Here is a 16,996-nt window from a genome sequence, read left to right on the forward strand (position 1 = left end):
TACTGCGGGTTCTACTGCAAGTGCAGGCTTTCGACCCTCGATCCTGCCCGAGCTGTTCGAACACGTGAATCCTGACTGACCGCATTTTGAATCTGCTTCACGGGTTCGTGTTCCCGTTATATATAAGGTGATTGTGGCTATTGACTCCGCGCCTCCAGAATACGATAATATGCCTCCATTTATCATAGTTAACCCGTACAGTACTAGCGACGCGTATACGCGTCACCGCCTCTGGTTGCAGGAAATACTAGCGACGCATATACACGTCGGGCTTGCTAAACACTGTTACAGTCGATGTAGCTGGTTTATTTTTTGCTACAGAGACTGCTGCAGACAATATGGCAACACTGCGCGAGTGCGTTTGTAGCATTGGCAACACTACCCAACTTGGGGAGGAATCACAAGCCACCTGTGACATCAAGATCAAGACCAAGTGTAAACAATTTCGAGGCGGCACATTACTTTTGTCAAATGTCGATAGACAGTAAGTTTGAGGTTTCCTCATCTGAAGAAGACGTGGGAGCACTCTCAAACTCTGGTTCGGACAAGGATTATGTGCCAGATGAGGAAGAATATATCCTATATTGAGCCGCCCTTGTAACACGAGATTCTACTGTCCTGAAAATTCTAAAAATCCCACACTTATACCCCATGAAATGGTGCTCTCTGGAGTATTCTACACCTGTGTGCAGCAAAAATGGGCTACCTGGCCTCTATCACTTGTCAAATCCTCCATAAACCATCGATCACGTACAGGGGCTGTTCCCAGCCATACAGTGGTAACACTTCATGGAGGTCTCCTGCGAAAAGTAGTGTTACGCCACCCCCCCTACCACACACCATACACGGGCAGGCAGGCGGCGTGATCGCCAGAACAACCACACGGGCACCAGTCACTCAGCGGCCCACACCGAACACCGAGGGGAGGAGGGAACGAGGCAGGGCACAAAGGATACACGTTGAACACTAAGTTCTAGTTTAATGACAGGTTCCTCACACAGTACAGCAACTTTCAAGGGCACAGAACAGTTAGTTAATCAGGCACAGTACAGGGGCACGGCAGACACGCACACCGGAAGCACACAGCTCGCGAGCGGAGCAGCTCAACACTCCCTAAGCCCAGACACGCGTCCTCTCAACTGCCCCTCAGCCACCCTTCCTCGCAACAGCCGACTCAGCACTTCCTGCCTGGCGGCCGGTGGTCCCTGGCTCCCCTCTGTCTCTCTTGTCCCAACAAGTAGAGTTGCACCATGCTGAGCTAACATTGCATCATGCTACAATTTCATCACATTACACATACAATGATTCACATACAGCACATTCGTAACACTATCCCCTCCTTCAGAAGGCAGTCGACCCGGCTGCCCCAACATTCAACAAACAAAACACATGAAATTAATCAAACTATTCAGTCCCCTGGGACATCACTATAAAGTCTCTTAACCATCCCGGCCGTCGCCTCTCTCGCCGAGGGCACCGCTGGGGAGATGCGGGCGGCGGCAGGCAGGCGGTGGCACCCAGAGCGGTGTCGTCGGCCCTAAGTCCTTGTTCAGGGTCGTCACTGACATCTGCCGCTTCGCCCGCACCGCCCATGTTCTCGTTCGCCCCTTGGTCGGCCTCCGACACGTCCTCGTCGCTTCTGCTGGGGCTTACGTCCTTCGCCGGTCGTATGTCTCCTTCATGGCCTGGCCTGCCACCTTGAGCTTGCCCCGTACGCGTCGGTGCACCTCAGCCAGGCTTTCCTGCAGTGCCGCTGCGAAGCCAGAGGTGACGGTGGGCAAGCTCACGTCGGGGGGCCGCCCCGTGGCCAAATCCACCGGTAGCCTGAGCTCCCGGCCGAACACTGAACACAGAAAAATACATGCAATACACATAAACCAGTCTGTCCTCCACAGTCTCTTCTCGCGTCCCTAAGGGGCTCCGCCTGTCAGCCACGCCGTCGACCAGCCGCCAGTCCTCAGTGGGCTCTTCCACGCCATCCGCTCCACGTGACGCTCGAGACAGTCGACACCGGCTCCTGGCCTCCACCCTCGGGGCAGGGTGCCCTCGCCCGGCTGTGACTACTTCCCCACGCAGCCATGCTCAAAAACCTCCTGGGAGCAAAGGGCACCTCTCCGGTCACCCTCTCCAGCTCCCGTCCGAGGCCACCACGAGCCTTACTGGCCTGCGTCAGGTAGTCGAGGCCCAGCAAGCACGGCTCGTCTCGATCGGCGACGTCCATCGGCCGGCGCTCCGCAGCGCTGCCTACGCCGATACGAGCCTCCACTGGCCCCTCCAATAGCACACTCTACCCCGGGTCAGGCCGCGCCGAGGTCTCCTCAGCCCCCGGTGTCCACTGTCACGCGTCGTGGCTACAACCGCTAAGCCTCCCACTGGCAACACGCTGGTCGGGCGGCGGCAGCTTACGCAAGGCGGGGCCCGAGGGCGGAAGACGGCTGGAAGTCGGCTCCCTTCTCCAGCCCGTCCGCGCTTCCCGCCCGCGCCGCGTCCCTGGGCCTGGGACAGGCACTCAAGCGGTGGCCTGACTGGCCACAGTCCTTACAGCGAGGCTGGTGGGCATCGGGGCTTGGCCGGTCAAGGGAACGCGTCCTTCGCTCCCCCAGGCACCGACTGCACCTATGCCCCCTCTTGCCACAGTCCCCGCACGAGCCACGGAAGCCCTCCGGGCTCGCCTTCATCAACGCTGCCTTCATCTTCACCTTCGCCATCCGGCTCCGGAGGTCATGGCAGGGCGGGGCGGCCGCTCCTAGGCCGCTGGTCATCGTCAAGGCCCCGAACTCCAAGGCCCTCGTCAGCGCGTCGTCGGTCCACGGCAGGGGGTGAGAGTCCTCGCCAGTCTCGCCCCTCAGCGCCCGGCAGTCCTCACAGAAGCGCTGCGTGCCGTCCTTCTTCATATCCAGGACGACTGCTGAGGGCCACGGACTGTCTGTCCGCTCCATCACCCCCTGCGCCGCCAGCCCGTTGACGGCGCGCTGTAGTTCCACCCGCCTGGCCGGCACGACACGTCGGGGCGGGCTCCTGGTGGGCGCACCATTTCCCGTGCTGATGTTGTGCTTCACCAACCCCGTGCAGCCCAGCAGGTCCAATCCACCCCCGCTGAACACGTCCGCGCACCGAGCCAGGGTGTGGCGCACTTTCGTCTGCGCCTCCGTCAGGTGAGCGGCGCTCCGGTGCGCCGAATCCTCCAGGAAGTTGGGCAGCGGCCTCACAGCGGCCGACTCCGCACTCCCCGATGCCTCCTCTTGTTGCTCCACCTCTTCACAGGTGCCCAGCTTGGCACCAACGGGTACTTTCCGAGCCTCGTCGCAGGAGTTAGCCACCAGCACCGTGACTGACTCCTTCCCCGCTCCTTCGAGACTCCGTCCGGCTGCCACACCATCAGGCAGCTGCAGGCCCTCCGTGGACTCCACCGCGCCTTCCGCTGGCATCGCGTCCGACCGGCAACACAGGACCCTGGCCTCCGTCCCCGGGGCAAGGTGCAGTCGCTCCGCCGCGACTACCTCTGCACGGCCGACCTTCTAGAGCAAAGGCGCCTGCCCGCGCAGCCTCTCCAGCTCCCGTCCAAGGTCGGCACAGGCCTCGCCCTGCGTCAGGTAGTCGAGGCCCAGCACGCACGGCTCGTCTCGATCGGCGACGTCCATCGGCCAGCGCTCCACAGCGCTGCCTACGCCGATACGAGCCTCCACTGGGCCCTCAGACTGCACGCAGTGCCCCGTGACGCCACACAGCCTCTGTGGCGCATCCTGGAGTCGCGTAGCGGCCGGCATGTCAGGCCGCCCCAAGGTCCTCTCGGCGCTCCCCACCAAGCGGCCGGGCTCGTCCACTGAGCCCCGTAGCGCTGTTGTCAGCTGCAGCGCCTTCTCATCCTCGCCCCAGCCCTGGGCAGCAACTGGCATCTTGAACTGGGCCTCCCATACCAACTTCCCGTCGTGCCCCGCTGGCTTAAGCCTCCCTGAGCGCCGGGAGGCTGGGGAGCTGCAGAGGGGAGCGGGCGGACCACGTGGGCTGCAAGCCGGCCGGCATGGCGGAGAGGGAGGCGGTGAGAGAGGCAACGAGGCAGAGTTAATGGGTCCGACTCCAGCACCAGCTGGACCCAAGGGAGCGGCTCCGACGGCTCCCCAGCCTCCTGCAGCCTCCACCGGCTCCGCCACGACGCCACCAGGCTTCAGGGGCCCTTGCCAGGGGCCCCACGCGGAGCCCCGCCAGTCCGCCACCCGTGCATCCGCCGCCAGCACACGTGACGCTTCTTGTTCCTCCCCGCACCACGTTGCCACCTCTCGCTGCTGCCATGGGAGAGAGAGTGGACTACGTGACCTGCGAGCCGGCTGGCATGGAGGAGAGGGAGGGGGTGAGGGAGGCAACGAGGCGGGGGCTCCCCAACCTCCTGCGGCAGCTACTGGTTCCGCCACGACGCTACCAGGCTCCAGGAGTCCTTGCCAGGGGCCCCAGATAGGCCCCTGCAGGACCGCCGCCCCGGCGCTTCCTGCCAGAACTGAGCCTTCTTCCTCCGCGTGCGACGGTGCCACCTCTCGCAGCTGCCTCTCCGCCTCTCTCAGGCCTTATAACTCGCCTTGGGTCCGCACCTCCTCCAGCCGTTCACTCCTCGCGCTGTCGCAGCCCTGGTCGGTGTAATGCTGGGTTTCCACCTTCAGCGACGAGAAACAACTCTGGAGGATCTCGGCAAGATGGCGTGCCCTCTCGTCTGCCCTCTCTTCTGCTCTCTGAGCCTGCTCGCGTGCCCTCTCGTCTGCCCTCTGTTCTGCCCTCTCTGTGTTCTAGTTTAATGACAGGTTCCTCACACAGTACAGCAACTTTCAAGGGCACAGAACAGTTAGTTAATCAGGCACAGTACAGGGGCACGGCAGACACGCACACCGGAAGCACACAGCTCGCGAGCGGAGCAGCTCAACACTCTCTAAGCCCAGACACGCGTCCTCTCAACTGCCCCTCAGCCACCCTTCCTCGCAACAGCCGACTCAGCACTTCCTGCCCGGCGGCCGGTGGCCCCGGGCTCCCCTCTGTCTCTCTTGTCCCAACAAGTAGAGTTGCACCATTTTTTTTTTTTTTTCACGTTGTTGTCTATTACGCCGGTAGGCATCTTCCCGGTGGGGCCTGATGGTCGGCCCAAGGCTTCTTCCAGGTGGGGCCTGATGGTCGGCCCAGCCCGTTCTGGCGCAGGCGAGTGTTTATAGTGGCGCCATCTTGCGTTGGCTCATGCTGCCCCCCGGAACTCGTTCTTGATTCGCTTGGACGGCTTCCTCTAGAGTCCGGGTTGATGGGTGGTCTTCAGGACAGCATGTGGGTAGTTTTAAGCCACTCGGCGGTGACTGAAAAATCCGAGTGGTAGCGTGAGGATTCGAACCCGCGTCGTCCATCACGCGGCGAATGTGGGTCCAGTACGCTACCAGTTCGGCCACCGCCTACCCAATGCTACCCTTCCTACCCATGCTGAGCTAACATTGCATCATGCTACAATTTCATCCCATTACACATACAATCATTCACATACAGCACATTCGTAACAGTAGGTTTATGACATGTTTTTCTTATTTTGCTACCCTACCTACCCATGCTGAGCTAACATTGCATCATGCTACAATTTCATCACATTACACATACAATCATTCACATACAGCACATTCGTAACAGTAGGTTTATGAAATGTTTTTCTTATTTTTTCCACATTTCCCATCACATGAAACATTTTTAAGCCAACAAAAAAAATAAAAAATTGGCCGGTACAGGGCAAGCCAAAAATATTTCAATCGGCCGGTACTGTACGGGTTAAAAAAACAAAATGCATGTCCCTCAACCATAACGTTGTGCTGGAAGCTTTCCCCGGGGTCTATGGGCGTCTGGAAGACTCTGGAAGGAGCGAGCAGGGGGGCGGGGAACAAAGCCCCGCCCGCACCCCGCGGGGCCCGCGGCCAGGCGCTAGGCGGGAAGTGTTGCCAACTCGCATATATTTTTGCTACATGTTCATGTATAATCTAATATATACTGTAACGTTCTAGACTGTACTGTTCGGTATATATATATATATATATATATATATATATATATATATATATATATATATATATATATATATATATATATATGAGAAGAGGGCGAGAGGAGTCAGTCCTAGTCATAGTAATATTAAGCTATATAGTGGTCAGTGAAGAGTCTGAGTGAATTGTACTACTAAGGAAGAATATTAAACTTCAGAAGCTGTGCAAGGTGTTTACATATCTCCCTCCCACGAAGTCTCCTGACGGCGACACGGAACCCAAGTAACACGTCCGGCATAACAATAATATTGTTTTGCTGGAAGCTTCCCCCGGCGTCTATAGGCCTCTAGAAGGCTCCGGGAGGAGCGAGCAGGGGGGCAGGGAGCAAGGCCCCGCCCGCGCCCCGCGGGGCTAGCGGCCAGGCACCAGGCGGGACTACAGGGGGAGAAACAAGAAAGAGCACAGCAACAACAAGAAAGAACACTCCAAGAACTCAAAGAACAACAAGAAAGAGCACAGCAACAACAAGAAGGAACACTCCAAGAACTCAAAGAACAGCTAGAAGATCGCTTCACGGGATTACAGCAACAGCTACAAGCAGTACAAGATGGAAGTGAGTCAGTACGAAGAGAAATGACTGCAGTGACCACGAAGCTAGGACAACGCCTGATAGAAGTGGAGAAAGAACACACAAATCTTCAACAAGAGATGGAGGTGGAACGGGAGACGACACACAAAGAAATATTAGAAGTGCAGGGAAAGGTGAACCGTACTGAACAGCCAGTTTGTGACGTAAGTGACAGAGTGAAGGCCCTTGCAGACTGCTTGGCTGGAAACGGACAGCCAGTGCCTGCAGGGGCTAGTTGTACCCAAGATGCTTCTCCTACGCAAGTCCGGGGTAGTTTGAGTCCTGTTTCGCCTGAGTTTATCCCCGCAAGAAGTTTCGCCAGCCCCATGAGTCTGCTGGGTTCGCCTGTTAGAAAGAAGCCTCAGGAGTTTGATGGCAAGGTCTCCTGGGAGGCTTACCGCGCTCAGTTTGAGCTGTTGGCAGCCCGGAACGGATGGGATGACCAAGAGTGCGCGGTACAGCTGGCCACTAGCCTGAAAGGGGCGGCGCTGGAGGTCCTTGCTCAGCTCGACAATGCGACAAAGGGCAGCTACAGCGGGCTGACACAGGCGCTGGATGAACGATATGGGACCAAGCACCAGAACGAGCTCTTCAGGGTTAGGTTCAGAACCCGCAACAGGAGGCGCGGCGAGTCTCTTCAGGAACTCGCTCAGGACCTTGAGAGCATGGCGCACAAGGCATACCCAGGTGCCACCCCTGACCTGCTGACGGTTTTGCTGCGTGATCAATTCATCGATGCCCTGGACAGCCCTCAGCTGAAGATACAAGTGAACCAAGCTAAGCCAACATCAATGCATGAAGCTCTGGCACGTGCCATGGAGTTTGAGTCCTTTGTTAGGTCTAGCTTGTCAAGCTACAGGGACGACTCGACTTCTGGCTTTAGGGCACGAAAGGGCGCTGTCAGCGACACAGACAGGTTCCAAGGAACGTGCTGGTACTGCGAGAAGGTTGGGCACAAGGAGAACGAATGCTATAAGAGGAAGAAGGAATATGAAGGTGGCGCTAAGAAGAAGCCCAGGGAAGGACCCAAGTGCTAGACCTGTAGAGAAAAGGGGCACTGGAAGAATGAGTGTCGGAAAAATGTGCCCCCAACGAGGGACCACCACTCGGGAAACTAAGAAGGACTGGTTCACGGGGGCAACGACCAGTCTGTCCTGTACATGCCCCGAAGATATCAGTGTGCAGGAGAACCACCATAAAAGTTGCCAAGTGGAGGGCAAAGTTGACGGAGTGCTGTGGCCTGTGGTCGTCGACACAGGCTCGGAACGCACATTGGTGCGGCCTGACGTGGTGAGTCGTCGACTTCCTAAGACGCCGCATCGACTGTGCGGAGTCACAGGACACTACGCAGAGCCAGAGGCCCAGTGGACGTGAAGTTTGAGCTCGGAGGAAAGGAAGAGTTCCTCTCTGTCTACGTGGCTGACATGGACGACCCCTGCATCCTAGGTATGGATTATCTTGTCTCCCACTGGTGCGAGCTGGACTTCCGCGCTAAGCAGCTGACTGTAGGAGGAAGGAGGGTGCCACTGACGACTGTGAACAAGGAAGACCTGCCAGTGACGGTCAAGCGTACCATCATTATTCCTCCGAGGCCGGAGATGCTGTTACCCTGTCAAATTACGGGTGCCCCCCCGGCTAGCCTGTGTGTGGTAGAGAGTGGAAGTCGATTCCCGGTAGAAAACGGGGTGATTGTAGGCAGTACTTTGGTAGACCCTGCTGCAGCGGAAGTGCCTGTCGTCGTGGCCAATGTCTCCTTCAGCTCAAAGAAAATAGAACAAGGGACCATGGTGGGGTTGTGCCAAGAGCTCGACCAGGAACCGAGAACCTGTGTCTGCAGGAGAACCCTGACGAAGCCCCAGGAGGAGCTGCCCGACTACCTGCGCGACCTGTTTGACAGGAGCTCCGAGTGTCTAGAGGAGCCCCAAGTGGAACAGCTCAGGGAATGCAGATGTGTTTTCCACAGGAGACCTGGACTTGGGGTGTAGCTACGGACCTGGTAGGGCACCACATCGACACAGGTAGCCACCGCCCAGTGAAGCAAGCTCCTCGAAGGATGGCACCAGCCCGTCGCAAGGAGATGGATGAGGTGATGGATGATCTCCGGCAACAGGGGTTAATCGAGCGGTCCAGCAGCCCGTGGGCGTCTGCTGTAGTGCTCGTCAGGAAAAAGGACGGTTCCCTCAGGTACTGCGTGGACTACCGAGCCCTCAACGATCTCACCATCAAGGATTCATACCCACTCCTACGGATCGACGACACGCTCGACGCTTTGGTGGGCTCCAAGTGGTTTTCAACACTGGATATGAAGTCTGGGTATCACCAAGTCAAAATGGCGGAGCAGGACAAAGAGAAAACAGCCTTCTCCTACGGTCAAGGCCTATGGCAGTTTAAGGTTATGCCCTTTGGCCTCTGCAACACGCCGGCCACGTTCGAGCGGCTGATGGAGAGGGTGTTGGAGGGACTTCACTGGAAGACGGCACTCATCTACCTCGACGACGTGATTGTCTTTGGCCGGACCTTCGAGCAGGAGATGGAAAGGCTATCAGAGGTTTTCGCCCGGTTTAGAGCTGCACACCTTAAGCTCAGCCCGAAGAAATGCTAGCTGCCTATTCCAAAAGGAGGTCCAATACTTGGGACACATCGTGAGCGAGGCTGGAGTACGCACTGATCCTGAGAAGGTGGCTGCGGTAAGGGACTGGCCGACACCCGCCAACGTGAAGGAGCTGCGGAGCTTCCTCGGGTTGTGCTCATACTACCGCAGGTTTGTGAAAGGCTTCGCTACGATTGCTGCACCATTGCACCTCCTGACGAAGAAGGGGCGCAAGTTTGAGTGGACAGCGGAAACTCAGGTTGCCTTTGAGAAGCTCAAGGAGGCCCTCATCAGCTCGCCCGTACTCACCTACCCAGACCCCTCTAAGCCTTTTATACTGGATTGTGATGCCAGTGATGAGGGGATTGGTGGAGTGCTGTCCCAGGCATGTGCCGACAAGGAACGGGTTGTGGCTTACTTCAACAAGAAGCTCACCCCAGCCGAGAAAAACTATTGCGTGACCCGGAAAGAACTCCTGGCAGTAGTCAAGAGCCTTGACTTTTTCCATACCTGTACGGTGCAACTTTCACCATCCGCACGGATCACGCTGCATTGCTGTGGTTGAAGTCACTGAAAAATCCTGAGGGCCAGCTTGCTCGCTGGATAGGTAAACTAGAGCAGCATCACTACACTATTGTGCACCGATCTGGGCTAACACACGGTAACGCGGACAGCTTGAGCCGGCGCCCCTGCCTACCTGAGTGTCAACATTGCCTCTAGAGGGAAAGCGTCCAGAATATGTGCCACCGCACTACAATGGAACAGACAGCGGAAGTGCCATGGGAAGACTTGGGAAAACTACAGCAGGAGGACCGGGATCTGAGACCAATTATGGAGTGGCTGAGTTAATCGTCAACGCGACCTGGGTGGGAAGTAATCTCGAGAGAAAGCCCTACCACCAAGAATTACTGGACTCAGTGGGACACTCTTCGGATGGACAACGGGGTGTTACAGCGACGCTGGGTCTCTCATGATGGTCTTGACTACTACTGATCCACGGTGCTACCTATGGAGTCACGGGAAGGCGTCTTGAAAGAAATGCACGACAGCATTACTAGCCGACACCTTGGGGTAAAGAAGACACTGAGTCGCCTGCGCCAAAGGTTCTACAGGGTTGGCATGAAGAAGGACGTGGAAGAATGGTGTCACGCGTGTGAGGTGTGCTGTGCAAAGAAGGGCCCCAAGAAGCGTCACCGTGCCCCATTGCAACTATACCAGGTTGGAGCCCCCATGGAACGGGTGGCAGTGGATATAGCAGGACCCTTGCCTCTGACGACGAACGGAAATAGGTACATTTGCGTCACAATGGATTACTTCACCAAGTGGCCGGAAGCCTACGCCATCCCTGACCAGGAAGCCACTACCATCGCTAAGGCATTGGTGGAGGAGTTCTTTTGTCGCTTCGGTGTGCCTAACGAGCTCCATTCCGACCAGGGAAGGAATTTTGAGTCAGCAGTCCTTGCTGAGTGCTGCAAGCTCCTGGGTATCAAGAAGACCCGGACCACCCCTCTGCACCCACAGTCAGATAGTATGGTGGAGAGGTTTAATTGGACGTTGGGCCAGGAGTTGGCCAAGCAGTGCAACAATGATCAGTCTTCATGGGATCAGAAGCTGCCTGCGCTCCTCATGGCCTACAGGTCTGCCGCCCACGAGACTACGGGGTATTCACCGGCAAAACTGATGTTTGGACGTGAGCTGCGATTGCCGGTGGACCTACTGACAGGAAGGCCTCCTGGGTAAAGACTTCCAAGGGACGCCTCCAGTTTTGCCCGTCAACTAGAGGAACGGCTGGAAGAGGTGCACCATCAAGTCCGAGGTGCCTTGAAGTTCTCCGGGGAGGCCATGAAGAGCGGTTACAATATGAGGGCAAACCACGTTGACTTCAAGGAAGGAGACCAAGTCTGGCTTTACAACCCGCAGAGGAAGAAAGGACAGTCTCCGAAGTTACAGAGCCCCTGGGGAGGCCCATATACTGTGCTAGAACGCCTCTCCGACGTGACTTACCGAATCTGGAGAACGGAGAGGACCAAGCCGAAAGTTCTCCACGTCAACCGCCTAAGGAGGTACCACGGTCCGGGAAACTACACCTCTGGAACAACTACAGACACCCAGCAGCCGACAAAAACGCAAGGGACGTCCAGGACCGAGAGGAGGTCGACGACGACATAGGTCTTCTGGACCTTTCACCCGTGGGAGATAACCTCCCGGCTTCGGCAGATGTTCCAGGGACACCCCAAGAAGCGAACGACGACGAGGCGCACCAGGAGACAGACGCGCAGGAGGCAGCGAACAGAAGACAGAGACAACGCAGGCGTCCACGGCGATACGACGATTATTATGTTTTTGACTACTACTGATCCACGGTGCTACCTATGAAGTCACGGGAAGGCGTCTTGAAAGAAATGCACGACAGCATTACTAGCGGACACCTTGTGGTAAAGAAGACACTGTTGTTGTATATAGTTAAGTGTGTGATCGGGACGATCACAATTAAGAGGGGGGGATAGTGTTGTGCTGGAAGCTTTCCCCGGCGTCCATGTGCCTCTAGAAGGCTCCGGGAGGAGCGAGCAGGGGGGCGGGGAACAATGCGAGCCGTCCGCGCCCCGCGGAGCGCGGCCAGACGCCAGGCGGGAAGTGTTGCCTACTCGCATATATTTTTTGCTACATGTTCTTGTATGATCTAAAATATACTGTAACATTCTAGACTGTACTGTTCTGGATATATATAGGAGAAGAGGGCGAGAGAGCGCCAGTCCCAGTCTTAGTAAGCTAGTGGCCAGTGAAGAGTCAAGAGTGAATTGTACAACTAAGGAAGAATATTAAACTACAGAAGCTGTGCAAGGTGTTTACATATCTCCCTCCCACGGAGTCTTGTGACGGCGACACGGAACCCAAGTATACGTCCGGCATAACACTATTGTTGTACCGCAATTTTATTACTTTCTCTGCATTTGTGGGAGGCTACCAGTGGTTAGATGTGTTTTATGTTTTTAACATTTCTGTATACATACTGGAATGAACCAAGGTTGTAGCCCTACTGCCGTTCTTTTAAAACAATGTGATCATGTTTTTCTTTCAAACTCATATTGTTTTAGCACGCACGCTGACTTCCATCAATAATGATTTACATTGAATCATTGGTTTGTAGGGGGAAAGAGTGGGTGAATATAATTATCTCGGCCTAACCTTTAATGGTTATTATGCCGCTATTCGCAGCAATATCTTTCTCTGCTCCGATTGCAACGCTGCCTCGTTCAAAAATCATAACACCGCCGCGGCCACAACGTTTACCAGCCGGAGTTTCAAATCATGTCCCTTTGTGGTGATAAAGAGGACACAGCCTGGTGTGAAGCTACATTTATTACGGAAGGATGCCAGCTGGGGGTAAGTGATATATATAAATAATGATAATGTGGAAATTCAGTGGACCGCCAGCACTCGTCGAGCGAGCAACTCTCCAGGCCTCTGGGCCACCTATAGACTGCTGAGTTGCTCGCTCGGCTCAGCTACGGACTGCTCCTGAGCGCCTGCTCGGAGGGCCCGTGCCTCCGTCGCTGCTCGCCGGCTTCTACCCGTGGCTGTGGCGGCGGCGGAGGCTTCCCCACACCCGCCGCACGCCAGCGGCGGGTTCCCCCCTGCGACGGGGGTAAATCCCGAAACGAATGTGGAAATTCTAATCATTTTCACGCTGACAGCTGTTCTGAACTTGCTAACTGCATGCCTCCCTTCCTCCCGCGGCCCCGCTGGCCGCTGCACTTGATTTAAACACATGAACATGGGGAGACTGCAAGAGGCCGAATGGCCTACACACGGCAGCTCCAGATTCCCCCCCTCTACCACCTGTCATCCTCGTCCACGTAGCTATCCAGTCTACTCTTAACCCCTTGACTGTGGATTTCCTACAAGAAGACATCACCGAGCTACAGGAATGGAACAAAAAGTGGCTGCTACAATTCAATGAAGAAAATGTAAAGTCATGCATCTTTGGAGATATCCAGCATTCCAATACCACATGGGAAACACTCCACTATCCACCACAGAGGCAGAGAAAGACCTGGGACTATATATGTTACCAGGCTACCAGTGAAAGCCAAATCTGTGCCAATTGCAGCAGAAGGGTTAAAACAAGCTATCGTCCTTGCACTCACTATGTGATTGCTGAGTCTATTCCATTCCCCCACCACCCTAGATTACTAAACCAATGCCTGCCCATTTCCCTCCTAAATCAATAGTTTTCTAATTTAAGTCAATTACTGCATGTTCTATCCTGCCAAACATCTTATGCAAAAGTTAACCAGCATTTTCACTCTTTCATCCCTTACACTGATAAACTCTGGAACAGCCTTCCTTCGTCTGCATTTCCTCCTGCCTATAAATTGACCTTCAAGAAGAGTGTATCAAGACTCTACTTTTGTCTGTTTGGGAGTGGTGAGTAGTGTTTTTTTTTTTCTAGTACGCTTTGTTGCCCTTGAGCTGTCTCCTAACTCTCCTTTGTTTAAAGAAAAGGTAATTATTGAAAATCACTTCACACCTCCAAAATACGATATTACGCCTCCATATTGTACTTAAGGGACGAAATACATGTCTCTTATCCATAATATGAAGGCGGAAAAACTTAAAAGTAATGAAAAAGTGGTAAAGGTAGTGAAAAGGCATATTGTACATAAGCGCGATGTGCCAACGATCCGGCTAGCAATGGTACGCTAGGTTACCGATGGTACGATTAGCCATTAGCCCACGCATGAGACCAGGTCCACCACGCGTGGTTATTTTTTTTTTTAGAACACACACTTTTACCTAATACTATACCCGGCCCAAACCTTCACAAAACCCTTTGGGTAAAGGTGCGTGTTCTAAAAAAAAAAAATAACCACGCGTGATGTACCTGGTCTCACATGCGTGGGCTAATGGCTAACTAAGCGTACCATCGCTAACCTAGCGTACCATCGGTAATAGTATTAGGTAAAGGTGCGTGTTCTAAAAAAAAAAAAATAACCACGCGTGGTACACCTGGTCTCATGCGTGGGTAAATCGCTAACAAAACGTACCATTGCTAACCTAGCGTACCTTTGCTAACCGGATCGTTGGCAACGCTGCTCACATTGCAATGGCGTCGCCATGTAAACACATCGTCGGTATATATAATATGCCTTTTCACTACCTTTACCACTTTTTCATTACTTTTAAGTTTTTCCGCCTTCATATTGTTGTGCTGGAAGCTTCCCCCGGCGTCCATAGGCCTCTAGAAGGCTCCAGGAGAAGCGAGCAGGGGGGCGGGGAGCAAAGCCTCGTCCGGGCCCCGCGGGGCGCGGCCAGGCGCCAGGCGGGAAGTGTTGCCAACTCGCACATACTTTAGCTACATGTTCTTGTATGATCTAAAATATACTGTAACATTCTAGACTGTACTGTTCTGGATATATATAGGAGAAGAGGGCGAGAGAGCGGCTAGTTCCAGTCATAGTAAGCTAGTGGTAAGTGAAGAGTCAGAATGAAGTGTACTACTGAGGAAGAATATTAAACTACAGAAGCGGTGCAAAGTCTTTACATATTCCCCTCCCACGGAGTCTCCTGACGGCGACACGGAACCCAAGTAACACGTCCGGCATAACACTGGTGTCAGGAGTGTAGCCATTTGTTTTTTCGCCATGGAGACTCGTTCCCAAGCTGCCCAGAGGGACGACATGTTGACTGAACTTTTGGAAGCCTTGAGACTACAGGGGGAGAAACAAGAAAGAGCACACCAAGAACTCAAAGAACAACAAGAAAAAGCACACCAAGAACTCAAAGAACAACAAGAAAAAGCACACCAAGAACTCAAAGAACAACAAGAAAGAGCACAACATCAACAAGAAGGAACACTCCAAGAACTCAAAGAACAACAAGAAAAAGCACACCAAGAACTCAAAGAACAACAAGAAAGAGCACAGCATCAACAAGAAGGAACACTCCAAGAACTCAAAGAACAGCTAGAAGATCGCTTCACAGGATTACAGCTACAGCTAAAAGCAGTACAAGATGGCAGTGAATCAGTGCGAAGAGAAATGACTGATGTGACCACGAACTTGGGACAACGCCTGATAGAAGTGGAGAAAGAACACACAAATCTTCAACAAGAGACGACACACAAAGAAATATTAGAAGTAAGTGACAGAGTGAAGGCCCTTGAAGACTGCTTGGCTGGAAACGGACAGCCAGTGCCTGCAGGGGCTAGTTGTACCCAAGATGCTTCTCCTACGCAAGTCCGGGGTAGTTTGAGCCCTGTTTCGCCTGAGTTTATCCCCGCAAGAAGTTCCGCCAGCCCCATGAGTCTGCTGGGTTCGCCTGTTAGAAAGAAGCCTCAGGAGTTTGATGGCAAGGTCTCCTGGGAGGCTTACCGCGCTCAGTTTGAGCTGTTGGCAGCTCGGAACGGATGGGATGACCAAGAGTGCGCGGTACAGCTGGCCACTAGCCTGAAAGGGGCGGCGCTGGAGGTCCTTGCTCAGCTCGACAATGCGACAAAGGGCAGCTACAGCGGGCTGGCACAGGCGCTGGAGCAACGATATGGGAATAAGCACCAGAACGAGCTCTTCAGGGTTAGGTTCAGAACCCGCAACAGGAGGCGCGGCGAGTCTCTTCAGGAACTCGCTCAGGACCTTGAGAGCATGGCGCACAAGGCATACCCAGGTGCCACCCCTGACCTGCTGACGGTTTTGCTGCGTGATCAATTCATTGATACCCTGGACAGCCCTCAGCTGAAGATACAAGTGAACCAAGCTAAGCCAACATCAATGCAGGAAGCTCTGGCACGTGCCATGGAGTTTGAGTCCTTTGTTAGGTCTAGCTTGTCAAGCTTCAGGGACGACTCGACTTCTGGCTTTAGGGCACGAAAGGGCGCTGTCAGCAACACAGACAGGTTCCAAGGAACGTGCTGGTACTGCGAGAAGGTTGGGCACAAGGAGAACGAATGCTATAAGAGGAAGAAGGAATATGAAGGTGGCGCTAAGAAGAAGCCCAGGGAAGGACCCAAGTGCTGGACCTGTGGAGAAAAGGGGCACTGGAAGAATGAGTGTCGGAAAAATGTGCCCCCAACGAGGAACCATCACTCGGGAAACTAAGAGGGACTGGTTCACGGGGGCAACGACCAGTCTGTCCTGTACATGCCCCGAAGATATCAGTGTGCAGGAGAACCACCATGACAAGCTGCCAAGTGGAGGGCAAGGTTGACGGAGTGTTGTGGCCTGTGGTCGTCGACACAGGCTCGGAACGCACATTGGTGCGGCCTGACGTGGTGAGTCATCGTCGGCTTCCTAAGACGCCGCATCGACTGTGCGGAGTCACAGGACACTACGCAGAGCTCAGAGGCCCAGTGGACGTGAAGTTTGAGCTCGGAGGAAAGGAAGAGTTCCTCTCTGTGTACGTGGCCGACATGGAGGACCCCTGCATCCTAGGTATGGATTATCTTGTTTCCCACAGGTGCGAGCTGGACTTCCGCGCTAAGCAGCTGACTGTAGGAGGAAGGAGGGTGCCACTGACGACTGTGAACAAGGAAGACCTGTCAGTGACGGTCAAGCACACCACCATTATTCCTCCGAGGTCGGAGATGCTGTTACCCTGTCAAATTACGGGTGCCCCCCCGGCTAGCCTATGTGTGGTAGAGAGTGGAAGTCGATGCCCGGTAGAAAACGGGGTGATTGTAGGCAGTACTTTGGTAGACCCTGCTGCAGCGGAAGTGCCTGTCATCGTGGCCAATGTCTCCTTCAGTCCAAAGAAAATAAAACAAGGGACCATGGTGGGGTTGTGCCAAGA

This window comes from Eriocheir sinensis, chromosome 2 (genome assembly GCF_024679095.1).
Source record: "Eriocheir sinensis breed Jianghai 21 chromosome 2, ASM2467909v1, whole genome shotgun sequence".
Taxonomy (NCBI): domain Eukaryota; kingdom Metazoa; phylum Arthropoda; class Malacostraca; order Decapoda; family Varunidae; genus Eriocheir; species Eriocheir sinensis.